General features: G+C 41.4%; 1 protein-coding gene across 1 annotated transcript in view; it reads left to right on the top strand.

Moving 5' to 3' along the window:
• Positions 1 to 7,700: 7,700 nt before the first annotated feature.
• CLVS1 (clavesin 1) overlaps positions 7,701 to 22,099 on the top strand; it is a 126,639-nt gene continuing 112,240 nt past the window's right edge. Inside the window, exon 1 of the mRNA XM_060243718.1 lies at positions 7,701 to 7,998. The gene's annotated coding sequence lies outside the window, so the exon portion shown is untranslated. The remainder of the gene's footprint in view (positions 7,999 to 22,099) is intronic.

The raw sequence follows: 22,099 nt of genomic DNA, 5'->3' as shown, positions 1-22,099 counted from the left end.
CTGTAGCTATATTGATTTTCTATTATTCACACATTAAGAATTGATGCCACACTGATTCCAGTCAGCACACTGACTGTTCAACTTCAATTATACAAACTGCCTTTATTCCAAATGGGGTCATGTCCTCCATCTACTTATTTCAGGGGCACAAGTTCACTGTACAATGGAGCTCCTCAAACACTAGAAATTATTTTGTGCCTCCAATACCAATCAGAAAAAAATGAAGTTATCCTTCCACACAGCTAAAATCTTAGTGACATCTTAGTGACCATATGTTTGTGACATTTCTAGCCAAAGCTTCATGTGTTTGACAAGTTACAAAATATTTTAAAGAGATATAACCTAAAAAATCTCCCAAACATGCAGATGCTTCAGAGCAGAAATGGATCCCTGCAAAGTGAAGCAATACAAAACAGCAACCCATTATTTGCTTTATTTGTAGTTCTCCTTTCTCTCTGAGACTCCAGACAGATTACAAAATTATAAAATGATGCAATATAAAACAATGTATGACATGCTATAAACAATGCAAAAATTGGATTACAAAAATCAAAAAACAGGCACTAAAAACAGGATTAAACAGTACACTAAATTGCAGTTTATAACCAGCTTTATTTTCTTCTGCCTTGCATATGAGGGGGGAATTTCTTAGCATTCTTGTTGTTTGCCTCCCAGACATACACACACACAAACATATATAAACACACACACACACACATACATACATACAGGGGTCATTTTGTAAAAAAAATAGATGTTGGAGCTCATTAGCATAACTCATTAGCATATCCCACCCACCCCCAACCAAAAGCAACCCAATGCAAGAAAGGAGAGCCCTGGCCGAGTGAGGCCTGCTTGGACTGGCTAGAGATCCAGCCAGCCCAAGCAGGCCTCCCTCACCTGGGGCTCTCCTGGGCCACCCCTCCCCCAGTCAAAAGGTCAGCAAGCCAGCCGCTGCCCAAAATCACATAAGAAGTGGAGGAAAAGTGGCATGGGCAGGGGTTAATGAGGCTACTGGGGGCATGGCAAAGCTGCCGGTGGCTGGCTGGCTGCCCGCTCTCCTAATTCAGGGATTGTTATGCAGCTGCACCTACTATTCAATGGACAAGGCAGGTGGGGAGGAAAGGGGGAACCCGCAGAAAGGTTCAGAAACTGCGCTCCTATGAGCTCCTGCTGAAACTGAGGCTTTCATACATATAAATAAACATATATACGAAGATTCCAGAAAGTAGAGGAAAAAATGTCCTGCCTGTCCTGAATCATTACTACTCAGAGTCATTGAAATTACAAAGATTTTCTATAAACTGTAATGCAGAATTTGGGGGTAGAATGGACTTCTTGGAAAATATTAAGTTTGGGTCAATCTAATTTTTTTTTTCAGTTGTCCCTTTAGTCTGAAAGTTTACTAGGAAGTAGATGCAAACAACAATTTCATAGAAGGTCACTGTATAATTTTACAATTGCATACCAAAGTTAACAGAAAGAGCCTCTCGGGTAAAATATACACAGAAGGAGAGAGGATTCACATCACATCAAGACATTGTTTATGTCTTGTCTATAGACCATTGTGAGAATTTAATTGAGGCTTGTTACCTGAATAGCCTTTGTGCAAGCATTCAGCAAAGAGCAATGGCACAGGATTACTCATCTTGAATTAAAAAAAAATAAAATCTGGTTTTTAAACAGAGGCCTCACAGCATATAATCAATACATCTTTTTCATTATGTAATAACAACGTTGTTACAATTCTGAAAAAGGCAGGTGTTTGGAAAACATTGTCAAATCTAGCAAAACATGAAGCTCCACTGAAGAATGATGTTACTGATTCCTAAACACTTGTGAATATCTTTATAATCTGAAACGAAAGAGTTGGTTGGAAAGGAAATAATTCAATGTGACACCTGTAGATTAGGGAAGAAAAATGTTCTAATTAGTAAAATGCAGTCATCAGTGTCAGATGCTTAAAGCAAAAAATTCATAAATGAACACAAGTTCTAGGATAGTGGACGGGAGAGAACAGAGCCAGGCAATGCAAGGCCAGAAGGGGTGACGGACATGTGATGCCCCACAATCCCACCCAGTCCCAATCATGGTGTTCCATTTTGCCAATGTGAAAGGGGAATTATAATAAAGACTTCCCTATTTTTTATTAATTGCTGGATTTTGAGTTTTTCCTCTCATTCTTTTTATTTTGAAGGATAGGATTTTTTTTTACAAAAATCCCTTATTCCTCCTCCCCAAGAATAACTATGCATGATTCATATCAACTGCATGGTGCAGACCTAATAGTATCTTGCAGTTTTCCCTGCTACTGCAGCACAAAGACTGCCATTTTCCTGTGAAGTTCATAGAATTGGGATAGTATCTGTTAAACTGATATTCTACAGAAACCCTTTAACTTAATCAGTATCACCTCCTTAAATCCAAGGAAAACATCCATAGTAGGGTTGAATCTGACATTATGCGGGAGTTAAGAAAAGCATTATATTGTAACTGGGGATGGGCACAAACCTAAAAAAGGTGGTTTGGCTCGGGGTGGCCCAGGAATGAGCCAAACAGGCCCCACCTGAACTGAACCAGTCCAGGAAGGGACTTCCCTGTCCTGGCATGGCTCTCTGTGGCCAGGCAAAAAAGAACAGAGATAACCCTGGAATATTTTCCCCTACACCTTTCTCCTGGCCATGACTTGCCCTGGCCAGGAGAAAGGAGGCGGTGAATCATTCATGAAGGGACTCCCTTCCACTTTTCTTCTGGCCACAGCTTGCCTTGGCCAGGAGAAAGGGGGGAATCACCCTGGAAGGGACCTCTTCCACCTTTCTCCTGGCTGGGGCTCACCCTGGTTAGGAGAAAGGAGGGCATTCCCCTCCACCTTTCTTCCAACTGAGGGTCACTCTGGCTGGAAGAAAGGGGGAGGAGAATCACCATTGAAGAGATCTTCTTCCACCTTTCTCCTGTCCAAGGCTCTCCCTGGCTGGCAGAAAAGGAGGAGTGATTGCCCTGGAAGGAATTCCCTTCCACCTTTCTCCTGGCTGAGGCTTGCCCTGGCCAAGAGGAAGGGAAAGACCTGGGAGGGACTTCCTTCTTTTTTTCTCCCAGCAAAAGCCCACCCTGACTGAAATAAAAGGAGGCTACCCACTTGTGCTCCCCAACCAATTTTTAAAAACAAAAGAAATGGAGAAAAAAATGCAAAGCAAAAAACCTGAAACTTCTTGCATTTTTGTTTATTTTTTTATTTTTAAAAATGTGGGAATGAGTAATACAACATCAATCTTTGGTTTTCTTTCTCAGAAAACAGCTTTAGCATACAAATCACAAGAAATAACTGAATAATCCTGTGAATTGTGATGTTAAAATCAGCCATAACTTCCTAGAGGGTGAAGGCCTGCAGCTGAGATACTGTTTCAGAAAGTGTTGCCCATTATGCCTTTAAGTTGGATCAAACTGTCATAAACCACTATTGATTTAAAAAGAAAAAAGACCCTTAGAGAGATGGCCAAGTATGAGGGGTTTGCTTTGCGGGATATAACAAAACCATTTGGAAACACTCACCATTTTTGTTCCTTTTTTCAAATCCATATATAGAAATTCAGAGGAATCAGATTATATTGAGTGGTCTATCAAAGGAATATAGTAATTATGTGTGTGTGTGTGTAATATAATAGTAATTATGGGTTAAATTAAATTATGGGTGCAGAGTGTTAAAGCTGTAGCACAGCAGTCCTAAACTCTGCTCATGAGACCTGAGTTTGATCCCAGGTGGAAGCTGGGTTTTCAGGTAGCCGGCTCCAGGTTGACTCAGCCTTCCATCCTTCCAAGGTCGGTAAAATGAGTACCCAGCTTGCTGGGGGGGAAGTGTAGATGACTGGGGAAGGCAATGGCAAACCACCCTGTAAAAAGTCTGCTGTGAAAACATTGTGAAAGCAACATCATCGGAAATGACTGGTGCTTGCACAGGGGACCTTTCCTTTCCTGCTTTGCAGCAAGGAGTTTAAATATATGAGCATGTGTGTTTGCTCTAACTTTCCAGATTTGTGAATTGATTAATTTAAAATGTTAATTTCTCTGGACCAGTGATATCTGTGAGATCTTACTTATAGGTTCCAGTCCTGTTGGTTGAGATGGGATGGGATTGGATTGGATTGGAACAACTTGGCATTTATAGTTAAGTATATCTGCTCAAAGGGGTTTGCAGAATTAAGAAAACCTATTTTATGGAGTCCCTCTGTAATGAAAGACGGAGGGAGTAAGAGCAGCTGGTGAGAGGCCATCCAGCTAAGAAACTGAGACTTTTTACAATTCAAAGGCTTTTTCTTCTAACCTGGCTGGTCCTGGCAGACACTCTTGTCATTTCCTCCTCTCCTCCGCAGCCATAACCAGAGAAGGACTTGGCTATTTTCCAAGAGCTTGACTCCATTCCTTCTAGATTATCATGGGGGAGTTTGCATTTTCTGAAGATAGCTGAGTTCCTCTTTGATTGTGACTGGCGGAAGGAAGGGAGGTGGGGATAGTTGGGCAGATGGCAAGGGATGGACAGGTTGTCTGAGATGTGATAATGCTGTACCCAACACCACAAGGCCCCAACTAGCTGTTGGTGCAGCTCGAGCCATAATGCCAGTCCTGCTATATCCCTTCCTAAGGGAAAAGACATCAGTTAACCTACCAGCTGAAACAAGGGGGGACTTTCAAGAAATATGGGGGGAGGCGGAATTCCCCCACCTTTGGTTCCCTCTCCCCCCTTCTGTGTCAAAGTTCCCTCTTCTGTCTTTTGACACCCACCCCTTATCTATCAATCCTCCCTCCCCTCCCCTCCCCTTCTCTTCTCACCCCTTCTATGTCAGCTTTCCTTCCTCCACCTTCTCTAGCAATCCTTTTGTTGTGTATGCAGACCAAAGCAAAGACTATTATGTGTGTTCCTGCCTGGCTCATGGACTCAGCTTAGGGACTCGGGAACAATGGGCAGCAGGATCCAAATACCTGTTGCCCTGCTCCGATCATGGGCCCATGCTGGTTTGAATGATCCAATGGCATGCTAGCGCAGGAACCTTGAAGCCCTGTGGGCCCAGTTCTCCAGTCTTAGAGTGCAGCCCTGTACTATGTTGTACTGAAATGAAGAGCTATGATCACTACCACCTCGCCTCTTCCTTGCGTTGAACTCACTATATTATATCTTTCTTACCCCCTTTCACCTCTCATCCCTTGTATGTCTCATCCCTCTGTTACCCCAGCCCTTCTCAGTCAATGCCCTCTTTCCCCACCCCTTCTCAGCCTGCCCCTCTCTTTCTCTCCCGCAACCATATCCCCCTATTCTTTCTCTTTCTCTTCCCCCAACAGACAACCCCCTCTTCTTTCTCTCCCTCAATCTCATTGACTTCACAAAAGTAAAATAAGATATAAAAATAGGGGGGGAGGATAAATCTCTGCACTTATACTGCCTTCATTCACACAGTTGGAACAGCACAGGCAAACTGCAGGCCAGCCACCCCATTGAGCCTGCTTCCTTCCCTAGGCCTACGGGAAAAGAGGCAGCAAGCATGGGGCAGGAACATTGGCGAGAAGGGGAGGAGAGGTGAAAGATTGTGAGTGACAGCACTGCATGGGGTGGAGGAGGTCTCAAACCAAGGTTGCTGGAGCCCCAACAAGGAAAAAAGCCCCAAGGCAGAGCCAGCTGCAAGGGCCGGTAGACTTGGAGGGAAGCAACAAATGGGCAGGTCTCCAGTGCCATGATCTCTCTCTCTCCCCCCCCCCTTTTGAAAGTGCTTTAAACTTTGCAGGGCTCTGGGCATGGGCTGGCTGGTGCTGCTTTTGAACTGGCCAAAAGTCCAGTAAATATTTGGGCAATGCACCTTCCATAAAATCTGTTCCTGAGCTCCAAACCAGCCCAAGTTCAGTCCAAATTTTGTCTTGTGAGTTGGTTCATGCCCATCCCTCATTGCATTAGTCTATTGCTACTGTTGTGGTATGGGTTAAAAGTACTTCAGTACCTATGAAGTCACCCACTAACCAGTATTAATATAACAAGCAATAAACATTGGTATTAACTTTCAATTGTAATGTTGTATTTGCATTTAGGATTAGCATAAACCTGCCCAGGAGAGTTGAGTAGGATTTGGTTGAGAGGTAGGTGTTGTGTAGCGTTTGGGGAAGTGTTGTTATTACATTACATCAATAGGTCATTTGAGGATGCACAAGGTGGATTGGAGTCAACTGTTCACAGAAAGCCAAAATGATAACATGGAGAGGCTGTTTGTGGAAACAGAATGTGAAGGGGCAGAAGCGGGAAGCTTCACTACAGTGTGTGAAACCTGTGCTGGACTTTTAGTAATTACAGTCCATTTTGAGCTTTTTTGGAGATATGGGATAGAAATGGGGAAAACAAATAAATGAATAACCACTTCTGCCAATGGCTAATAACTTCAGAATAGGATCCAGAAGGCCCATGTCTGCATCCCATCTCATGCCACGGGAGGTCTCTGGATGACCCTGGGCCAATCACACTCTCTCAGACAAACCTACCTCTCAGGGTTGTTGTGATGATAAAATGGAGGGGAAGATAATGATGTAAGCTGCTTTGGGGTCCCCATTTGTGAGAAAGGTGGGGTACAAATGAACTAAAAAAATAAATAGTGATAGTAATAATAACTATAATAATATTCTTATCACAGGATAGTCATCTCAGTCTCAGAGTACTGAGCATAAAGATAAATCTCTCATACAATGCTACAAATTTCCAGAGATAGTTAAAAATGTAATTTACCATACAACATTTTGAGTAATTGTGATGATCACCAGTTTTACCACTGGTAGAAATTCTTCTTTTAGGGGAAACATATTTTCCAAAATTGTATTTCACAACCCTTCCTCAGCTTCCTACCATATCAAAGCAGAAGGACTGGAGTGCAAATAAAAAAAAATGGCCAAGGAAAATGTATATTTCATCCAGTAGCATACATCAGTACTAAAAGCCATTAGGATAGATAGCTCAGGTGTTATGCAGGAGATAAAGGTTATGTGAGGTTTGATATGCATATGCTCAGTTTCTAAAATATGCTCAGTTTCCAAAATAACACTTGTCAGTTTGCAAATTACATTTCATGTAGTATTTCTTGTATTGTATACACATTACAAATATTTGTCAGGAAAATGTGCATGAATAATCATAGAATCATACCATTTATTACAATTTAATCCTAAACAGAATTGGTTGCACAAATCCCGTTTTGGCTGCTTATGCTCAGATTAGGAAGATGACATATGCCGCAACTCCCCAGCCCATGTGCAAGCAGCAAACACAATTGGAAGCAAGAAGGTAGGAAATGCAGGCATTTAATGAAGGTTGCCTTTTTTTCACCACACTGTGCTTATTAGTAAATTGCTTGGTGATGAGAAGTGTACATTGTGTGCATGTGGCTGGGGGATTTACATCTTCTGTTGTAGGCTGCAGTCCTCAGCTTTTTATAGTCATGGTTTAAGAGCTGCAGCTTTTACCATGAAAGTCTAGCAAAACAGAGCTGCAATTTCTTTCTCCCATTATCGTATTTTCCACTGCCCTAGACGTCTAATGCTAAACATCTGCAAAGGATGCATTTTCAGAAGCTTCGCCGTCAGCAACTCAGCAGGAGGGTATTTTGCATAGAGAGTCTGTTCTTTTGTCACATATTCCTATATCATTTTCAATGTGTCATGAATAACGCTTAGGGTAGCATCTGTCACAGGCGGGATCTCATCATGCGTTTTCACATTGTGCTCTCCTATTACAGGAACGGGATGAAGACAGAAGGCATTTAGGACCCAGGGGGAGAACAGCTGCTGTGTGGAGAAGGCACACACGCATCCTACCAAAATTTTCATAGCCCCGTGGAGCGAGGGCTCACTCATTCACAGTTCTTTAGAGAGATCTTAGGCTGATGCTAACAGAAAGAAACCTTCCTACCCACCCTTTCAGCAGCAAGGACTCCAGGAGAAAACAGAAGTCAAAGAGAGGCTGTACGGCGTTTAAAGGTATTTGGGGCTGTTCTTTTCTATGTTTGCAGTAGTGTCTTTTCCCCCATACCCCCTCTTTTTGTTGCAGTGCCATGGCTGCAGCTTTTCAGCACTACCTTATGTGGATAGCTCTTTTCTGCAATCCATCTGCACTCCCCCCATCTCTCCTCCCTGCTGAAGTCTAACCTTTTCTGTCTTTTTATTCCCCACCTCCCACCCCCGCCGCTTCTGCTCAAACTGAACATATTTGCATTTCCCAAGAGATCAGTGAAAAATGAAAACATCTATAGAAATGCCAGATCACTGGAGAAGGCACGAGTTGATAGGGGGAAAGTTCATCTGAAGGTGACATAGATTGAAAACAGGAGGGAAAGCCTGGGAGAGTTGGGGATAAGGGTAAGGCTGAGTCTCCCGGGGCAGGCAGGAAAAGAGAAATGGGGTAGATGTACAGACCGGGAAGAAGCTGCTGCTTCTAAGCAAATTGCTTTCTGCTTCCATCAGGCATATTAATCATGGGGTGAGAAGATGTGCTGGGAAAAACAAGCAGGGTCAATAGAATTTTCTGCTTCCTCAATGGGAATTCATAACTATTAATATGGGGAGGGTGTGGGGAAAGAAAAAGCCATTTCCCCTGGTATTATTTACTGCAGAAAGTAAAAATATGTGTGTATCTGTTTCTTGTGCTTAACTGAGTTAAGGTCAAGGAAGTAACATCCTCCTCCCCTCTAAATGCACTAAGTATTATAATTGGCATTACTTCATTTCCAGTCCTGAAGATCTTTTCTGGAGGCTGGTGCCAATGGCTGTCTTGGGTGGGGTGGCATGGAAAGAGGGGAAGAGAAAATAATATGAAAATTAAAGAACAGATGGCTGGTCTTTGTTCATCGGCAGTCAGTGATTGGTTTATATTTGGAAGGCAAGATCAGAGAGAGTGACTGAGATTTCCTGAGATTTCAGGGTATAAGCAGATGATAGCACAGATTTTCCTGGTACATTAAAAGTTAGTGCAGTGCCAACAAGTAAATGACGTTATATAACAGCATGATGTCATGTCCTAAACAGCAAAGGTATGGCTTCTCTCTCTCTCTTTCTCTTTTTCTCCCTCTGTTTCTCTCTCTCTGTGCTGGTTGTAGGATGGCTATCCTTTCAAATACTTTTAATCTAAAAAGATCTACCCCTGATATTATGGAGTTCTTTTTATTTTTCCACAACTGGTCATTTTGAAACTATGGTTCTGAATCAACACATTTTTGTTGACTCATCCCTGTTCTGAAAATCTCTGGAAATATGTAGAAACCAGGTCATTCAAAGGAATGGATTTTTAAAAAATCTCTCCCCCCCCACCAGATCCTTTGATTGCCATAGTTATTAATATAGAATAGCAACATCTAATCCGTTTAACCTGAGTTTGAGTTTCATTATCAGAATTTGCAATTGTTCACATTGAGATACATGCTCACCATCATATCAACTTGTAATGTGAAGCCATCTATTTAGAAATCTTTGTTTGCTTTGTAGGTAAGTAGCTTTGCATCTCCCAAAAACTAAAGCAACCAAAACTGAAGTTTAAGTGGTAATCTGTAGGTCAAACTTCCTAGTGTATAATGATGGAAGTATTACGTACTTAACCACTGCAATGCATTCTTGTGTGTCCAGAGGTCAGACCGCCTGCCTTCACACTTACCTCTGAGGAGATGGAGGTCTCCAGATAGTGCCAAGGGAACCATTCAGGAAGGACCACGGGAACCCTACATGATGCTACAGGAGCAACTTCTCAGCTCACCACAACATCCAGAGCTTCTGGGCAGTCCATCAGCCAACCCGCAAGGGCCAGCAGCAGAAGCATGAGGTCACAAGGGTGGCAGAGAAGTAGCAGAACCCACTACTAGTGATTGCCTGTTGTGGGAGACAAGAAGGCTTCTTTGGAAGGCAGGACAGGAAACAGGCTGCAATGATCACCTTAGGCCAGCAAGAGGAGTTCTATAAGGCTTTCCATGGGGCAGAGGCAGAGGAAATGAGATCTCAGGCAGGTGGCTGCTCATGAGGCCTAGTATCCACCATTCCCATAGGCCCATCCCCCACGATAGAAGGAGTGGGTGAGGCTGGAGTTATAAGAACATAAGAGAAGCCATGTTGGATCAGGCCAATGGCCCATCCAGTCCAACACTCTGTGACACAGTGGCCAAAAAACCCAGGTGCCATCAGGAGGTCCACCAGTGGGACCAGGACACTGTGCCCCCCCAAGCACCAAGAATATAGAGCATCACTTGCCCCAGACAGAGAGTTCCGACAATACGCTGTGGCTAATAGCCACTGATGAACCTCTGCTCCATATGTTTATACAATTCCCTCTTGAAGCTTGCTATGCTTGAAGCCACCGCCACCTCCTGTGGCAGTGAATTCCATGTGTTAATCATCCTTTGGGTGAAATACTTCCTTTTATCAATTCTAACCCAACTGCTCAACAATTTCATTGAGTGCTCACGAGTTCTTGTATTGTAAGAAAGGGAGAAAAGTACTTCTTTCTCTGCCTTCTCTGTCCCATGCATAATCTTGTAAACCTCTATCATCTCACCCCTCAGTCGACGTTTCTCCAAGCTAAAGAGCCCCAAATATTTTAACCTTTCTTCATAGGGAAAGTGTTCCAACTCTTTAACCATTCTAGTTGCCCTTTTCTGTACTTTTTCCAATGCTATAATATCTTCTTTGAGGTGCGGTGAACAGAATTGCACACAGTACTCTAAATGAGGCTGCACCATCGATTTATACAGGGGCAGTATGATACTGGCTGATTTGTTTTCAGTTCCCTTCCTAATAATTCCCAGCATAGCGTTGACCTTTTTTTATTGCAGTTGCACATTGTCTTGACATTTTCAGTGAGTTATCTACCACGACCCCAAAATCTCCCTCTTGGTCAGTCTCCTCCAGTTGATGGGGTTCACACCCCATCAACTTGTATTTATAGTTAGGATTTCTGGCCCCAATGTGCATTACCTCACACTTGGCCATGTTGAACCTTATTTGCTATGTTGACACCCACTCACCCAGCCTCAACTGATCCCTTTGGAGTGCCTCACAATCCCTTCTGGTGCTTACCATCCTGAACAATTTAGTGTCATCTGCAGTCTTAGCCACTTCACTGCTTACTCGCAACTCCAAATCATTAATGAACAGGTTAAAAAGCATCGGACCCAGTACTGAGCCCTGTGGCACCCCACTGCTTACCACCTTCCACTGCAAAAATTGTCCATTTATACTCACTCCCTGTTTCCTATTAATTAGCCAGTTTTTGATCCACAAGATGACTTGTCCTTTTACCCCATGACTCTTGAGCTTACTTAGGAGCCTTGGATGAGGAACTTTATAAAAACTTTCTGAAAGTCAATGTCAACAACATCTATTGGGTCCCCTTTGTCCACATATGTGTTCACCCTCTCAAAGAACTCTAACAGGTTAATGAGACAAGATCTTCCCTTACAGAACCCATGCTGAGTCTTCCTCAACAATTTCTGTTCATCAATGTGCCTACTAATTCTCTCTTTAATAACGGTCTCCACTAACTTTCCTGGTACTGAAGTCAGACTGATGGGCCTGTAATTTCCCAGATCTCTTCTGGAACGCCTTTTAAAGATGGGAGGTGACATTAGCTACCTTCCAGTCCTCAGGAAAGGAGGCAGATTTTAATGAAAGATTACATATTTTTGTCAGGAGATCCATAATTTCACCTTTGAATTCTTTCAGAACTCTTGGATGTATGCTATCTGGGCCTGGTGACTTAACAGTTTTTAAATTGTCTATCCCACCCCTAGGTGTTATCCCACCCCTAGGGAGAACCAGGGAGGAAAGGGCCAGACCTCATCTAAGACAACCAGGAGAGGTTACTGGCAGGAGTGGGAAGAGGATGCTGTTAAAAAAAAACCCTCCTCTCTTCTGAGGTTCTTTCTCCAGGGCAAACCCTACTAAAGGAAACCTGGAGAAGGGGAGAGTCCTGGATTCTAGCTCAGTGCCGGAGTCTGACAATGTGTATGCATGAGATCAGTTAAGAGTAATACAAAATACATGCACACAATGAAGAATAAGGAACAGCTGAGAAAATCAGGGTGAAATTAGGTAATTTTCTAAAAGCACTTTGTGGTTCTTGATATTCACTGTTAAACATCAAAAATGATGGTACACATGGTTTGTTTGTATATTTACCAATATGTCATAGTAAACATCATACTGTATCGATTAATCACAAACTTTGACACTGGCCTTGAGATTTGCCAGTAAGAAAGGTTTGGCTCAAAGTTTGTTCTAGATATTTACTAACCAGTATATAATATAGGGCACTGATCTGGATGACCCAGGCTAGCCCCAGATCTTGGAAGATAAGCAGAGTTAGCCTTGAATAGTACTAGAATGGGAGACCACTAAGAAAGTCAAGGGCTGCTATGCAGAAGAAGGCAATGGCAGATCACCTTTACTTGTTCATCTTTTGCTTTGAAAACTCTGTGAGGTCACTATAAATCAGCTGAAACTTGATGGCACTTTCCACCACCGTATGGTATATGCCATCATATACTAGTAATTCATGAAACTGGAAATAAAATCTAGCCATTGGTCAAATGGTTTGTTTTGAGATTTACAGCAAGGTAAATCTCACAGATGTCTACCAGTGAAAGTTCCCTGATGGAGCAATCCTAAGCAGTCTACTCTTAAGTAAGTCCCATTTATTCAATGAAGCTTACTTCCAGGAAAGTGTTCTTAGGATTGCTCCTAAGTTTTTAACATTTACTTTGAACATATTTATCTATATTTTTATCTCCTTTCCAAGCAGCTCAGTGAAGTTTATGAGGTCTCTGCCCCCTGCTCCCTTTACAATAACCCTTGCACCAAGTTAGCTGAGAGAAAGTGACTGGGCCAAGGTCACCCAGAAGGCTTCATGGCAAGGATTCTCCATGGTCCTTATTCAACGTTCTAACCACTGTATCATGCTGGTCAATCAGTGTGCCATTTTGGCTGAGTCTTCTGGGAAGATGATGGCATTTCATATCCCTAAAGACCACTGACACTGACCATTTGTACAGAAAAGTACATTTTCCTAAAGGATTGACATATTTGTGTTAGCATAAGATCTGCTTGTATGAAGAACATCTCCCCTTTAAAAGCTTCAATTCTATGGGGAAACAATTAGGAAACATTTTCTATTTTAGACTTTCTCCCTCAAAAACACTAGCCCCACTTATACGTCATGCCATCAAAATGGAAATAGCTTTAAAGTATTCATTAAGCTAGTGATGGTACTATACTAGATTGACTCATTCTGCAGAAGCATCTGGTTTTCTTCCTTGCCCACACACTTCACTTCCGGCATTACTGCAATGTTTTGTTGAACAATCACGTATGAGCAGGAGCCTTCATTGGTGCAGCCCAGGTGATACATTTTCATTACATTATTTAAAGCCACACAATCTTATAATTATTATGAACCATTGTGAAAGGTCACCTTATACAAAGAATTTTTCTATCAGTACAATGCCAGAGTCCCTTTAAAGTACATGTGAGTGAACAACCAACAAATTTATTTATTTATTTATTTATTTATTTATTTATCTGGGATTTATATCCCGCCCTTCCCACCGAGTGGCTCAGGGCGGCTTACAACATATATAAAACTAACATAAAAGTATAAAATTACACTTTAAATTAACATTTCACAATATATAATTAAAATCAAACATTTGTTATAAATGATATGTATGTATATGTGTGTGTGTGTGTGTGTATATATATATACATACATATATATGCATTCTACCACTTGTGAAGCAACCATATTATCTTCTGACTTTAAAAAAAAATCCTCTTCCTTTAAATGTCTCCATCTAGCAATTAAGAAGCCCCCAATTTTATAATAAAATGAAATTATTATTACCTTTAGCATTCCATTTAAATTGCTTGATGGAGCAATTAAAACATTGCCCAGTCCCTATGCGGACTGGGACCAACACGTCTGCAGGACCATCTCTCCCAATATATCACCCAAAGGATCTACCAACATCAACTAGTGATCCCTGGCCACAAAAATATTCTCTTAGCCTCAACCAGAGCCAGAGTCTTTTCAACTCTGGCACCGGCCTGGTAGAACACTCTCCCTAGTGAGTTCCAGGCCCTGTAAAGCAGAGATGTTCCACTAGGTCTGTTGTTGAAATGGCATTAACTTATATACAATGGCCTCCCCTGCTCTGCTTTAGCTGTTTTGTTTTAGTCCATCATAGCTGCTCTCCTCACCCATTCACTTACCTTGTCCTGTTCCATTAGTGGTTGCACATAACCAGAGTCTTTTTTATTCATTAAATTGTGCAGCTGACACCACTTAATGTTCTATGAATTAGTATTGTTTAGTATACTTTAAGGACTGTAGTATATGTAAACTTTGTGTATGTTTTAAGAATGTTGTAACCTCCTCTGAGCCTGCTGTGCAGGGAAGGAGGACTATAAATTGAATTAATTAATTAATTGCCCAATGCTTTGCCTATAGAGAAAATGGCAATTACTGTGCCCTGTAGCAACTCTATCAGAGAAGGCAGAAGAATCCAGTGAATGAATGGCAGTGAATATGTGAGATGAGAAAAAGTTGGAATGATAACCCAAAGGAAAGCAAGTAGTAAGAGCAGTGTCTTTCTGGAGGAACCCATAAAATGGTACCACCAAGGCTTTCCTAAGTCAATCAGTCAAAGTGTTATATTTATAAATTTTATAACTCTCACATCACCAATGAACTCTGTATCACACATGGTCATGCATGAAGTCACCTTACACTTAATCAGACTGTTGGTTCATCAAGGTCAGTATTGTCTCTCAAACTAGTGGCAGTTCTCCAGGGTGTCTGGTAGAGATTTTTCACATCACCTACTGCCTGGTCTTTTTATCTGGAAATGTCAGGGATTGAACCTGGGATTAAGAATGGGCACAAATTGACGAACAAACTGTGATTCATGCTTAAAATGGCCAATTCATGGTTCATTCCAAAGTGGTTTGGCTGATCCCACCAGACTGGCTTTTTTTCTTGGTGTGTCATTTGGTTCATGTTTGCTTTATTTTTCCAGACAGCCTGGTGTTTGTCCCTATGCTTTTCGTCTAGAAGCAGCAGCAGATAATAGTAGATAAATTAGTGAACATTTTAATATCTCAAAGAGCCTATTAATATGTATTCAGAAATTATTAAAATCTGAACCAGATTACTGACTTTATTTAATGTATTCAGTATGCTGAATCCAATTGCTAAAAACAATGACAGTGGATATTTGAAATTACCATTATTCTGAACCATGCCGACACCTTTCTGTCCTTTCACAGTTGTATTAGTAAAAGCAGCAGAAGGAGAAGGGGGGGGGGGTAGCCACTGAACAGATAAGGTAACAGAGTCTTATTCCATCCAGATATGTTGGCAGATATTCCCACCAAAAACAACTCTCTCAAAAGAAAATTTGATGTATAACATTTCTGCTGTTCATCAGTCCTTGCATGGTTAGTAGGTTAGGGAAGCTTCCCTTAATTCTGTATAAGCAGTGAGGCCTGTAAGCTTGTTATTGCACCGTATGCTCTGGTGCTCTGTCTAAGGCAGACACAGAGGAACAAATATTGTGCTTCAAAGGCAGGTGGCTTCATCCCGCCTATTGGAAAAAAACAACTTAGGACCAAGCTAGATAAGATGCAAGTGGTCTTTGATAAGGGAACAGATCAGTTATGTGTTTGTTATTTAAAAGCAGCCATTGGGCTGATTTGGCTGAGGGGTGTCACACTGGAATAGGAAAGGGCAGAGACAAGCAATCTTGATCAGTCCTTGGTGGGGAGGGTGGGATATAATTACGAAAAATAAAAAAATAAAATATTTATGAACAAAGTAAATAGACCAGGGAAGTAGAGGGGGGGCATTCTAATTGTAAACAAAAATAGAGAGAAGCTAACCCCTGGTCCTTTTTGCCTCTTCCCAACCTACTCTGGTTGTTTTCAGAATGTTTCTTCAACCCCTGCTGATTTCCAGTATTGGAACTGGGTGGGAGAAAAATGCTGAAATCATCTGAGTGAAGGCTGCAGAGCTTTAGAACTAGAAGCTCTTGCCAGTCTTTCTTCACTGCCAACAATCTTCTCGTTGAATGAATAATCTCACAAATTGCTCAGTATCTTAAACATAGATTATTGTGGTGATCTTTCAGATGATATCCCAGTTCACATAAAAACATTAATTAATCAATCTGTTAAAAGGCAAGGAATCAGTCAGCTACATTGGCCAATCAGTGAGGAATCGATCAGCTACATCAGTGGCCCCCAACCTTTTTGGCCCCAGGGACAATGAATGCACACCAAACTGGCTCTCAAAACATATTAACAATGCTTATGAACTCATAGCAAAGTTTCTATTGCATAATGTATAAGATTTGCTTTCTCATGGATGTTTATCTCTACTTTGGCTACCATGGCACTTTTGGTGGGGGAAGAAGGAGTATCCACACAATGTCATGGTCTAATCATGTGCCAACCATCCTTTCCTTGTCCTCAGTTTGCTTTCCAAAAACCTGCTTTGTTCCTGATCTTTTTGGGAAAAGCGCAGTCTGTGTTTGCAGGTAATATGGGCAAGAAAAAAGTATGATCTAAGGTTCCACCAACAATCAGCCACATTTTTTCTTCCCTCATGGCTGCACCACTAGACCAGAAGACTATTTTCAAACTTTTAAAACAAATCAGAAATCTCTGTGTCATGGAGGTACACTTTGCCCTTATATGTCCATAATGAAAAGGCAATAGTAAAAGATGAAAGATGGGAATTCAGAGGAACTAGTCATCTATGGCAATAGATCATTAATGTTATAATGCTTCATATATGGGAGGCATTCACAGACTTCATATCCCCTTAACAATGAATGCACATGAACCCATACATTGAACAGAAAGGAAATGAGAGATGAGACATCATTCTATAACACCATATGGATAAAAAGTGGACATAAATATGTTAAATAAAATATGGGAACCCCTCCAGGCATGTGCTGTTCCCATGATAAACTGGATTTCAGTACATTAAATATATAATTGAAGGGTAAAGCTTCCTTGTGGAAAGATGTGTGAGAAATGGTCTACTGCGCATGAAGGTCTTTTTATACATGAAAACACCAATGAAGACAGTATTCAGCCACTAGGTAAACATATCTCAGTATAACAATAGCCCCAGTAACACTTTTCAGGAAACAGCCTTGCTGCTCAGACCACTGTGAATCTGATGATTCCAGATTCCTGTGTATTGACTTAAAATCAGATGGTGACACAAAAAGTTTTGTAAGAATGATGAAAAAGTAGCATTACAGTATATGTGTAATCTGAAATTTGAGCCACTTTCATATGACCATGAAATAAGGCTCATTGAAGTCAATGAGAGGTAGGAGATATAGGCCTTCCCTGAAATGTCATTAAGTTTGCTCACGCCTTTGTCTCATAATACTGAACTCTCACACATTGCTCATGCAATGGATGTTAGCACATCAGAGAGCTGTAGCTTGAGCAGATGTTCTGCTGCCCTGCTAACAATGCACATGTGGCACACATAACATCCCCCTTTGAATGATGTTTTGAGGGTGTCCTATCTGCACTGACAGCATCCCATTTGAATCTGCTAACAATTAAACCTGTGCCAAAGCCCCTCAGGCACAGCAACTACCCTACCCACTCCATAGAACTGCTCAACCATTATGTGAACTTTTGCTTTTTCTGTTTGTTTATTGTGTGTTCTGAAGCACATACATCTTGACTTTTTTGAAAAGTGGTAAATTGTTCTCACTGCAGTAAGCCTGTCTCCCCTTATATACATTATAACATATCATGCTACCAGGTCATGATTTCATTGCCTTGGGAATAGTATGACCTTATCTCAAGTTGTTCTCTGGAATAGCTCTGTACAGTCACTCTTCTGACATTTCACATTGTGAGGGGAGGTATTGTACTGGCCATGAGGGTGATGCCTATATAGAAGGAAGCTACAGTGCAGGGATGTATATTTGCATATTAATTGATTAGAATGCAAGCCCCAAACCTTCTATGCAACATAATTATTATAACTAGTCCAAACTAAAATATTAATTGGAGTTGCCAACCCTAGGCTGTTAAATTCCTGGAAATCTTGGGGTGGAACATGAGAAGGGCAGAGCTCAACAGGGATGTGAAGCAACAGAGTCCATTTTCTCCAGGGAAACTAAGTTCTGTAGTCTGGAAACTGGTTGCAATTCCAGGAGAAGGCCAGGCGTCACCTGGAGGTTGGCAACCCTACTTTGTTTATTTAGGAGCTTTCCGTGCCCCCTCATGAAAATCCTGCTCAAGGCAGCTTAGAATTTATGGATGTCAGAGTGAGTGGTGAGAGTAACTGATGAGAACATACAGCTCATGAGTTAAGATTTTCTCATCAAGCACTACTCCTTGGGCCCCTGCTAGGAACAACTAAATATGGGACTTTCTTAGTGGTGTTGCCCACCTGTGGAATGCATCCCAACTTCTAGCTTATTATCTGCATTGCTGGCATTTAGGCATCATCCCAAAACAATTTGTTGACTCAGGCTTTATTTTCTTGCCCTTCTGCCTGTCTTTATGTTGATCTTACTGGTTGCTGTTTTACAATATTAATGGTAGGCTTTATTATTTATGTTTTAAGTTTACTGTTTTAATTATGATTTTAATGTATATTTTTTACTTTATGAAGGTAGCCTCCATGGTCATATTTTGTAGAGTGCAGAGTATAAATTAAATTATCTACCAAACAGCAGAGCTGGACAGATGTTGTTGCTATCCAAGAGGACCCCAACCCATGAAAGCAACATCAAACAAGACAGAGGTAGAGGTGTGTTAGGACAGCACCAACTCACCTCTTCACGTCTTTTGCCTCCCTCTTCTGAGTTCTTTAAAAGGAAAAAGTCCTGTTAAAGGGCTAAACAGATGGGGGAGATGCCAGAGCTGAACATCTCAGGTTTGAAGGCAGTACTAACATCTGCTTCCCTGAATTGGCCGTGGAGGCTCTGCCTGCAGCCAGGGAGCTGTTTCTTAGTCAGAGTCCTTGCTTCAGCTTAAAAGGGAAAGTCATAGAGTTGCACAAGTTGTGTTTAGAAAGAGCACAGCATCATGTGGAAGCTCCCCCCAAAGGGGAGTGAGCTAACTTCTACTGGAGGAGGGCAGACAGCCAGGATTGCACCATAGGTTTCTTTTCCTAAAAGTTTTGCCCAGTTCCATTGCTGGCTCCCTGGCTTGTGAAGGTCCCATGGAGGCAGCAGCTCCTCTGTTGCATGAGCTATTAGTTTTGTAAGATTGTGCCTGATAGGCAGAGAGATTAATGTTTCACTTGTCTGCAGTGGTAGGCAGCACTGCTGTTGGGATGGTCAGAAAGGGAAAGGTTTTGCTCAGCTCTCAGATTCAGTCAGGTCTCAGATGCAGCTCCTGAACCTTTTGGAGAGTTCCACCTCTTCCTTCTGAGAGTTCCACCTTCTTGTCCATTGAATAGTAGGTACAGATGCATAACAATCCCTGGATGAGCTCCACCACCTATTTTTCTACAAAATGACCCCTGGTTTTGCATATATCTCTGAGGGGAAACAATGCCAGACAATCTGCTATCTTTCCTCAACAAATGGGCATAGCATGGCTCCTTCCAGTAAAAAAACCCCAAAAGCTGCCTCACTTTGGAGCATGCAACTACATGTAACATACAGTTCTGCCCTTAGAAAGAAGAGAGGGAAGAAACACTCACCTGCCAATTTCACTTAACAGTATAGGAGTTAGATGATCACTTCCTTCACTCATTTTCTGCATGTTCAGTGCAGTGATGATTCTGTGTTGATAACTGGGGAGCCAGTTAATAAACAGTCATGTTTGACATGGTTTCCCTAATATTATAATTGTATTTAAAGCAAGAAACACATAACATTGTAAAAAGGAAATACATATCCCCAATTCTCAAGTGAACATGCTCCGAAAAGCTGATTGGCCATGGTTTAGTGGTGTGAGCCCTATTGGTGTTTGGAGATGTTTGTCTTCCTTTCACACTGTGCATGCTTACCACAGCAAACATTATTCTGAATAATGGATGAAAAATTGCAGAATTTTTAGAACAGACAACCTTGGTTCATATTTCCATGGGCAGTGTAATGCACATGTACAACTTCTGCATGGAGAGGCATGAATGTACATGTAGGAATGTGTGACCATTCCTTTCAGTGGAGAACATCAATACCTGTTTATACATTAAAGTTTCCTATACTTTTTTTTAAATGGAAAAACTCATGTGAGTGCTAGAACTCCATAAGCAAACTTTGAGCTCTTATGCATGTTTAAATAGCTGAAGCATGGTTATGTTGCAGACATTCATAGAAATTCCTCTCATTCTGTGCATCTGTAGCCTGCAATAATGGGAACAGATGTATGAGTGCATATAAATGTAGAAAATTGCCCCATATAGATGCACCCTGATGTGCTGAAATTAAAATATTAAAAAGAAAATAGAGGAGACAATGTATTGTGAATATAAAGTAGGATTTAGCTTTGGTTTAGCATCCTGGCATGTGAGGGACAAACAAATCCCATTTTATCCAAGTACCTGTATTCATTGACCCAGGATAAATAGGGTTTATTTTCAGCTGGTGTGAGAAAAGTATTTGCCTGCCATGGCAAATTAAAGTTTAATTCCACTTTAGTATGATGTCTGCATAAAGTAACCATATTGTAACATCGGATGAATGAAGCCATGAAATGAATTTTATATCCCCAGTGAAAATTATTCCCAGAGGTGAAATAATCACTTAAACAAAAACAATTAAATACCACCAATGCCACTGAAATGTACATTTTGATGAACATGTAAATAATCACTATCAACAATCAAATAAAAACTTGCATCAATATTGCTTATAATAACATTCAGAACCTTAATGTGCATCTGTGTATTGCAGAAACTGCAAAAAATGTTACATGTTCAATAAGAGTGTGTTAATTTTCAGTTTAGGTTCATGTTTCCAAGAATATTTTTTCTTTTTATCATATTCTTGTTCTTGATTTTATTATTCCATTAATTTCCTTAGTTTTCACTGGGAAATACATTTCTGCCCTTAATTTTTTGTTTCCCACCCAACTGGGGGATTCACTCCTCAATGAGTGTATCTCTTGCCCAAGGGGTCCTCTTTGCCAGATTACAATCAGATAGGAGAAAGGACCTGCTTTTTTAAGGCAGTTTGCATTCTCATTTGCACAACAGACATAGACAAACATTTGCCAGCCCTGCTCAAAATAAGATACTACAGTAAACCTCATGAATGAGTACAGCTATTCATGTGTATGGAGGTGATAATCTAATTTTAGACAAAAAAAAAGCAGGTAAGGAATGCTAAATCCTTCCACTTCCCATGCTTTACTTTAGTGCCCTGTAACACTTTAAATATTTTCTCACAGTCCAGCTGCATTTTTTCCCAGCCCAGCCAGGACAAGAGGCAAATGTTGACATGAAATAGTGCATAGTGAGGGAAGGAACTAAAAGGGTCAGGGTTTAGCTGCCCTCACCTGTTCACTCCATCCCAGTTTGAAAATTGACTAGATTACTCCCTCCACACACATTTTCTTTACGCAGGGTTTGCCTTTCTCTGCTCCCTACTGAGGTTTAATAACAGCTGGGGAGAGCAGTTTTAAAACTCAGGGAAACAATGCATCACCCTTTCAAATGAAATTAAAGAAGCTATCACAAACATCTTCATCAGTTGTTTTCTTGCATCTTATCTGGTTTGGCCTTTGCCTTTCTTTCTCTGTGTTACTGATTGCAGTGCATCACAGCAGATGCTACTGATCAGGCCTGTAGCTGCAGGGGGCCTGTGAGGACCTTGCCCCATGATGTCCTGTTGGGTGCCCCGACCTTCCCTCCCTCCCCCACCAGGGGTGAAAGCTGAGAGGGGAGGGGGTGACCCCGATTTAAATTGCACTCTCTGCTCACGATCCGAGTTCGATCCCGGCAGAAGCTTGTTTCAAGTAGCTGGCTTAGGTTGACTCAGCCTTCCATCCTTCCGAGGTTGGTAAAATGAGTACCAAGCTTGCTGAGGAGAAAGTGTAGATGACTGGG

Source organism: Heteronotia binoei, chromosome 7 (genome assembly GCF_032191835.1).
Source record: "Heteronotia binoei isolate CCM8104 ecotype False Entrance Well chromosome 7, APGP_CSIRO_Hbin_v1, whole genome shotgun sequence".
Lineage (NCBI taxonomy): Eukaryota > Metazoa > Chordata > Lepidosauria > Squamata > Gekkonidae > Heteronotia > Heteronotia binoei.
This window is presented reverse-complemented; position numbering and strand designations above follow the sequence as displayed.